Source organism: Arachis ipaensis, chromosome B08 (genome assembly GCF_000816755.2).
Source record: "Arachis ipaensis cultivar K30076 chromosome B08, Araip1.1, whole genome shotgun sequence".
Classification (NCBI taxonomy): Eukaryota; Viridiplantae; Streptophyta; class Magnoliopsida; order Fabales; family Fabaceae; genus Arachis; species Arachis ipaensis.
The window spans coordinates 18930626-18939679 of NC_029792.2; positions in this window are offsets into that span (position 1 = coordinate 18930626).

Here is a 9054-nt window from a genome sequence, read left to right on the forward strand (position 1 = left end):
TAAAGAAGTCTCATAATTAAATATTTTGTTAGCTTTTTTTTAATGTATGAAATAAAATATATATTTTTCTAATTTTTAAATTATTAATTTTTTAATGAAAGAATGGAAAGAATTAAATCATGAGTAATTTGAATTTGGCCAATTCGAATTACTATGTGCAGCGTGTGTGAGTGTAATTCGAATCACCCTGATTCGAATTAGTGGGTGTGTGCGTGTGTGAGTAGTTCGAATCAGTGTGATTCGAATTACATGTAATTAAAGTTCAAATTAGGCTGATTCGAACTATATATAAATGGCTCTTAGTTGATTTATGAACCAATTTTTGGTTTAGCAGATTTCTGTAATTTTTTTCTCCCCTTGGCTTAATACAGTGATTTGTCCTAAATATTAGTTACTAAATAAATATATGAATAAAATTATATTAAAATATAAATTTGAATTTTGTGAAAAACACATATAACTAATATCAATTTATATCACAAATATCTAAAGAAAACTCATTCTACAGCACAATTCAATCGATTGTGTTATCATGCCAATCGATTGAATAAAAAAAATATCCTTATTGTTTTACGAAATTTAATTCATTGGTAACACTACCAATCGATTGAATTTTGAAGAAACTTGCGATATTCAATCAATTGTGTAATAATTAAATAATAGGGTAAAAAACAGATATAAGCCAAGGGGAGATGATATTTACCCAAATCAACCAAATGAGATTCTTGTTCAGGTATCAACCAAAGCGAACTATTATGTAATTCGAATCAATAAAATTCGAACTACACTTCAACATAATTCGAATGGACCTATTTCGAATCATTCATAGCATTGCTTGTAAGTAATTCGAATCAAGTTGCATCAAATTACAATAGCATAGTTCGAATTATATCAATTCAAATTACTAGTAGCACGTGACACATAGGGAGTTCGAATCATATTGATTCGAATTACTCATTTTTTGTTTCATGTGGTAATTCGAAATGTCTTTATTCGAATTACAAGGGTTTTGCCTATATAAGGAGTTCGAACCAAGGTCATTCGAATCAGTTTTCCATTCTCATACCCCACCAAATCCCAGAGAAAACGACTAAGAATCGGGCCAACAAAGACTCGAGCGGCATATTGAGGCGATGGGGGACGATCCGGGGAGGCTGTATCGTTTGGATGGAGTTGCTCATATCGTCGGGGTGATCAACGACGAGATTAGTGGTTTCTGATAGTGGTTTTTGATAATGCTTTATGATAGTGGGTTATGATAGTGGTTTATGTTAGTGGTTTATGATAGTGGTTTATGATAGTGGTTTTTGATAGTGGTTTATGATTGTGGTTTATGATAGTGGTTTATGATAGTGGTTTATGTTAGTGTTAGTGGTTTTTGATAGTGGTTTATGATAGTGGTTTATGTTAGTGTTAGTGGTTTATGAAAGCGGTTTTGTCGATGGTTTATTTTAGCGGTTTATTTCAGCAGTTTAGGGTGGTGGTATTGGAGGTGGTTAACTGAGTGGTTTTGCATGTGATTTTCTCTAGTGGATATGCATGTGGTTTATGCTAGTGATTTTTTGGATGCGGTTTTATGATACGGTTTTGATAGTGGTTTACTACATTTTGCTTTTGCGTGTAAGTTTTAGAAGCAGTCTATGTTTGCCGTTTCAGTATGCATTTTTGGTAGTGGTTTACTATATCTTCTATTTCATGTGTTATTTGTTGGTTCTTTATGTCGTAAATTTTATATATGAGTAGTTTTGTAATTCGTTCTAATTATGCGGTCCATGTAATGCGCAGCCACGGCGTTGCATATCGAGCATGCGGCGGCAGCAGGGGATGTGACTTGATGAGAGGTACATTCCGTACTTGCAGATGGTCGGATTATACCATCTTGCGAGACTGAATGACAGATGGTTCCGATTAGACGAGCCCCTTGTGAGTGCATTCGTCGAGCGGTGGCGTCCGGAGACGCACACGTTCCATATGCCATTCGGAGAGTGCACGATCACACTTCAGGATGTCGCGTACCAGTTGGGGTTGCCAGTGGACGGACATTACGTTAGTGGTTGCCTGACAGACTTCCACCTATACATACAGGGTGGCCGGCCAGCTTGGCAGTGGTTCCAGGAGTTGCTCGGTGTGTTACCTCCGGTGAACCAAATTCAAAAGTTCGCAGTGAACTGCACCTGGTTCCAGGAGACATTTGGCGAGTGTCCCGAGGGGGTGGATGAGGAGACAGTGAGGCGCTTTGCTCGTGCCTATATCATGATGTTGTTGGGCACCCAACTGTTTGCCGACAAGTCCGGCAATCATATTCACATCAGATGGCTACCGTTCGTGGCTAGGCTTGAGGAGATGGGCGGCTACAGCTGGGGGTCGGCGGCACTAGCATGGTTGTACCAGTGCATGTGCCGAGTCGCCAACAGACATGTCGTGAAGTTAGCTAGGCCGTTACAGTTACTTCAGTCCTGGATCTTTTGGCAATTTCTGAGATTTAGGCCTGCTGGGTATGATGCGTTTAGCTGGCCACTGGCCTCGAGGTACCACGTTCGCAGTCTACTTTGCATCTTTATTTTATTTATTTCCAGTTTCGCCTGTAATTTTATACGGTTTCGAATCGTTCATGAATGCGCTACCATATTGACATTGTATGCATGTGGGTGCCGTCAATACTTGCCATATAGATGGGTGCCATCAATACTCACCAACGGCTTGCAATAATGGAATGCCTCTACACAAGGTGGGAACGTCCAGAACAGCCTGTGAAAATAAGCCTGAGACTCATCCAGCTGTCCCCCAACTCGAACAGGGCTAGTCCTAAGGACTGCAACAGTACCAGGCATGGTCAGCTGGACTCCTAACACCCACCTAGGGAGCTCGTTGTACGACTCATTCCAGTCACCATAGATGACGGCAACAGCCTTCTGCTTCGCCAGCCAGACCCTTCGGTACGTCGGCCTGAACCCAAAGTGTGCGGCCGTGGCATTTAGGAGCACCTTGATGTTAACGGATGCATCCGCCCTAACCATTGGCATAATGAGGGTCGCTATCATATGATAATCCAAACTCGTGTGGTCGCTGGAGATGGAGGTTGCGAGACACGTATGCGGTCCATTGTACCGTTTGACTTCCCAAATCCCCTTGCGCTGCCGGAGACTCAGCCGAATCAACCATGTGTACCCATTGCCAAACTCAGAACACTTGCCCACGTACCAGCGATAGTCAGACTCCACTACCTTGTACTGTATCCCTCGGCGGATGCTGTAAGTCTTCACACTCAACAGAGCCTCATCTTTATCCTGAAATTACTGACCAACCTGGAACTCTGTCAGACCAGCAGACCCTTCCGCATCTCTAGCGCCAAATCCAGCAGGCTGGCCAGGAAGACCCTCCTGCCTCATGGCATCCAGGTCCAATGCTGAAAATGTGGAGGGTACTGCTGTGTGCCAGAGCTAGAACCACTTGCAGCCCCTCCCGGGTCACTCGCTCCAATATCATCGCCACTGTCATCAGCAATCATATCTGGCTCAACATCATCGTCCTCTGGATCATCAAACAATCCGTCACCAACACCAGTAGGTGCAGCACAGTCTACTGAGGTCGGAAGATATTCCCCAGTTCTAACCTCGTCACCAACACTGCCGTTGAGATCAACAGCGAACGAAGGGGAGGCGACAGGATGGATGTGTGGCTCGTACGCAGGAACGGAGGAAGAAGCAACGGCAGGTCTCGAGCTAGAACCGGCCACCGTGGCTAAAGTGTTGGTATTCCGGTTCGAACCCCCTGAGCTGGATACCACATCAATCAACTTTGCCAACAGCTCTGGTGTCCTCACCTCAGGAAACTGCCAGCGATAATGAAACATGACCTGCAAGTCCTCATCACTGCCAATCGTGAAACAATCGTACTTCACGATATCTTGGAGCACCGTGGTTAGAATGCGATAGAAAAATTTCTTAACCCTTTTTACACCTTCCAGACCAAGTTTCGGTAGTACAGACCTAACAATGTCATCATAGCTCGTCGTAGGCCTCACGATAATACAGAGAGGATCCTTATCGATGAACTTCACACCGGACCGAGTTTTTCTCTTAATCGATCCTCTGTGGTGAACCAACAACAGAAAACTATCCTCACTAGCCATCTGGAATCCCTCTAATGAGAGCAACTGACGTTCACATCATATATATACAGGTCTGGTTCACAGTAATTCGAATCATCCTCATTCGCACTATATATATGTAATTCAAATCAACACATTTCGAATTACCACATGAAACGAAAAACGAGTAATTCGAATCAATATGATTCGAACTCCCTACGTGTCACGTGCTGCTAGTAATTCGAATTGATATAATTCGAACTATGCTATTGTAATTCGTTGCAACTTGATTCGAATTACTTACAAGCAATTGTTTGAATGATTCGAAATAGGTCCATTCGAATTATGTTGAAGTGTAATTCGAATTTTATTGATTCGAATTACATAATAGTTCGCTTTGGTTGATTGATGAACGAGAATCTCATTTGGCTGATTTGCGTAAATATCATCTCCCTTGGCTTATATCTATTTTTTACCCTAAATAATATATACATTAAAAAATATCAATTTATGTCACAAACATCTAAAAAATAAAAATAATATTAATATATACAAACATATAAATAGAATGTAAACAAAATATTTTTTATAAACAAATTAATTATATAAAATAAAATATAATTGACAAGACATAATATTTATATGATATAGTTGTTGAAATAATAAATGAAAATGATATTATTTCATCGTAAAAATATGAGTTTTTTAAACTTATATATATGGTATCATATCAATCAATTGTATATATAAAAACTTTAATCACGTACCAATTTCAATTGATTGTATTATCATACCAATCAATTGAATAAGATATATCCTTATTACTTTGCAAAATTCAATTGATTGTGTGTAACAATTTCAATCAATTGAATTTTAAAAAAATCCATAAATTCAATCGATTAAATTTTGAAGAAACGTGTGATATTCAATCGATTCAATTACTAAAAAACACTATTTTTCTAAAAAAAAAATCTCATTGATTTACATTACCAAAAATATTTATGAAAGTTACTATTAATGGAATATTTATTTCGTTATTTTTTTTCTAATAGTTAATAAACATCATAAATGAATAAAAAATAATAATTTATAAAATAGAAGATAGATTTAATAATTAAATAATATATAAAGAATTAAATTAAAATTAAAATTAATTAAAAATTATTTAGCAATTATTAAAAAACTTAAAAAAAAAACTTATTTTTGTTATTGAACCATTTAATGGTCCAAACGTTTTCGGATCGTTAAATTCTATACCACCTCACGATATCATGGAGCCCTTCCAAAGATCATAAAGCCTCCTCAAAAGCTTTAAAAGATCACACAACCATCTACACAGTTTTTAAAGCTTAATGTTATTACTGGTAAAGCATCTTATCCTTCAAACAATGTCAGAAAAGCTTTAAAGCGGACAGCAAAATCCTGTAAAACTAATTCAAAATCACCTACGAGTAAAATCCCAAAATGGTCCCTCAGATTGAGCCCGTGCACCAATGTTATCCCTGACTTTTGAAATGCTCTAATTGCACCCTTCAGATTGAGCTCTGTACGAAATCCTGGTTCTTCCATCCAATTCCGGCGTGACTCAGCAGCCGGAGCACTGAGCTGGCTGCTTATGGTCCACGTGAGGCAGCCTTAAACGGCTAGCTGATGTGGAGTATCATCAAAGAATCTCCGAATTCCCTGAATTAGTCCCTGGTACCAATTATAAACCCTAAACTTGTTCTTCCCTCTTCCTTTGTGAATTGGTTCGTCGTCCAGCTCAAGCTCTTCTTCCCTCTTCCTCTTATTCTTCTTTTTCGTCCTCTCCCGCCATGAGTGACAGTCACGCTTCTCGAAGGTCGAATCGCTCATCTGCGACCAAAAACTGGAGAGGGAAAAATGTGCGTAGCCGGCGTTCAGTAGTTCCAGAGTGGTGTGGTTGTGGGTGCAGGCCTGTCCTTCGGTGGTCAGGGAAGGAGAGTCATCCTAATAAGCCGTTCTTCGGGTGTTCGAATTATAACGTGAGTGCATTTACTGGATGAAATTTCTAGTGTTGGTTAGTTGAGGTAGTTGTTTGATAAAGTTGATGCATATTTGCAGACTAGTGAAAAGAATTGGTGTGTGTTATTTGTCTGGGCAGATTCTGTACAGGATGAGGTGCTGCTGAAGTCTGATGAAGAAGATGAGCATGGTGGGATGAAGATGAACATTGCATGGAAGGTGGGCAAACTGGAAGCATATGTGAGAAATGTAAAGCTGATGGTCCAAGTGCTTGGTTTAGGGGTATTCGTGTTATTTGTGTTTGTGTTAATGTTACTGTTGAAGGTTTGATTAGGCTGAGAACTTAAACACAGAACCAGTGTAATCCAGTTTATGAACAATGTAATTGACATTAGATTATTTTTGATATATTGAATGACTATTTGGTTTTGTTTTTGTAAACATAATTGAACACCCAATTATGTTATGGATAAGCAACAATAGGAAAAGCTTACATAAGGCACAATTCATAACTGAATGACAATAACACTAGTTCATATAAAATTCTGCAATAATGCATTGATGACAATAACAAGCAAAAAAATACTGAGCATTGTTTCAGCTAGATTCCAGCAACTTAGTTAGTATTTAAAAGTTGCAGAGGTGTCTGTGAATCACCATGACCAAACAAAAAAGACTAAGATAATTGTTTCACAAAATATTACAAACTTTCAGAATTTCAACCTAAAGCTAGGATCATAATCACTTCTTTCTTGGCGGTTTGAACCCAGGGGTGGGCACAAACTTGAGGAAGTTGGCGAGCCTTGCTGCAATTGCCTCACTAGCTCACTCCATTGGATTGAATGATGCAAAGCCAGTTGGAGTAGGTGACCTTCTTCTAAGTGGCAGTTTCCCAGGTCTTGTAGGTATGTTCCTATTTTGTTCATGCTCCTGCAATGCAGACAATACCTTACATAAGGCCAAGAAAATAAGACAAATAATAAAAACACATTACATGAAGCATTATTAAACACAATACCTTTTGGGAGTTTTCAGCTTCAGAGTATGAGGGCTCAAACAAATCAATCTCAGCCTGCTGGACATCCACTTCCACAAGAGTGGCAGGAGCAGGGGCAGATGCAGTAGCAGTAGCAGACGTTGTTGCAGTTCCAGAGCCTATAGCAGTAGCAGAGGCACTTGCAGCTTGAGGTGCATTGTAAGTAGTTGTTGTAGCTGACGCAGAGGCAGATGCAGTGACATTCTGAGCAGCAGCCTTAGGGTCTTTAGCAGCCTCTGCAACTTTCTTCTTTTCAGTCTCTGCAGCTTCAGCAGCCTTCTTCTTCTCACACCCTCTTTTTGTATGACCTTTCTGCAAGCAATACTTGCAAGTGAATGGTTGTAGCTGTCTCTTCAGAGTGGTGGTTGGCTTTGATTTCTTGCTAGATTGACCCCCTCATCCGCATCCTTCCTTCTCTTGGTTTGGAGCTGTCCAGGTTTCCTCTTAACCAAAGGTGCCAATGGTCTGTTGGCCTCAGATCTTTTCCATAATCGTTGGCCAGGTAAAGGATTTATGTGGTGGGAGTAAGTGGCTTTGTAGGACTCCATTGTGAGGAGCTTGTGGCAGAAATCCTCTGGCCACTTGTTCACCCTAGCAATAGCAGCACATGCGTGCACACATGGAATTCCTGCAACACCATAATCAGCAATTACAATTAGGTGCATAGTTAATTAGACTCACTAGGCAGAGTACTTAAATAATTAAGTAACAGTTAAATACATTACCTGTTAGCATCCAAAATTGACAAGTACATAGCCTTTTCCCCAAATCCACTACATGGTGTGTAAGGTGTCCATGTACCTCGAACTTCTCGTATCCGGTGTCTCCAGCCCAGATTGGTTGCCATTGCCTAGATTCCTTCCTCAGATTCTCCAGTTTGCTCTTGATCACTGGGGGAAGTATCCCCACATGATTATCCAACTTCACTTTATTTTTGGCCATCGTCCTCATTGCGAACATCCTAACCTCTTCCAGCAGTGTGATTATAGGCTTCCTCCTAGCTTCCTTAATCTTTGCGTTGAATACTTTGCACGCATTTTTATATTTTCACCATAATATACCCTGACTTTTAATATTTTTACCATAATAGTCCCTGAGTTTGTATTAAACGCACCATACTTGTCCCTAACTTTTGCTATCGTGCATCTAAAGTAGTCCTACTCACATATCAGCAAGCCTCTTACATGATCCAATATATTATAACACAGTTAAGGCAACCAAACAGAAAACTAAACCAGAAGGGATTAGTAGCCATGTACCTTTTGCATATCAAACATGAAAAACCAACTATGTGTCTTGTAATCTCCCAAATATGCGTGCAATAGTTCCAGGAACCATTTCCAGTTGGCAGTGTTTTCAACTTCCACAATTGCCCATGCAATGACGTATATGTGGTGGTTTGCATCCTGCCCAATAGCTGATAGAATCTGCCCTCCAAAGACAGTTTTCAGGAAAGCACCATCAAGTCCAATGAGTGGACGACATCCTGCCTTAAATCCATTCTTGCAGCCACTTAAACACACATACATTTTCTCAAATATGACATCACCGTTTGGCTATGGGATGGTGCAAATTTGGACAGTTGAACCGGGTTGGTCTTCAGCAGTGTCTCCCCATAGTCCCTCACCATTGCATACTGTGCCTTTTCATCACTATATACAAGGTTTCTAGCATCAGAAAGTGCCCTTGAGATTGAGTTCCTATTCAATGACAGATCATACTTGGTCTTGAAGAAGGTGTTTGCATCACAATGCCTGAAGTTGGGATACTTTCTGACTTTTTTCACCAGCTTACTAGCAACCCAGTTACGATTGGCTGCTCTGTTCTTATCCTCCCTTGCACAGCTATGATCATCTCTGAAAGTCTTCACTTGCCAGCAAGTATCGTCTCGGTCCTTGGAAGCAAAGATGACCCAACCACATTCCTTCACCTTGCAAACTGCCCT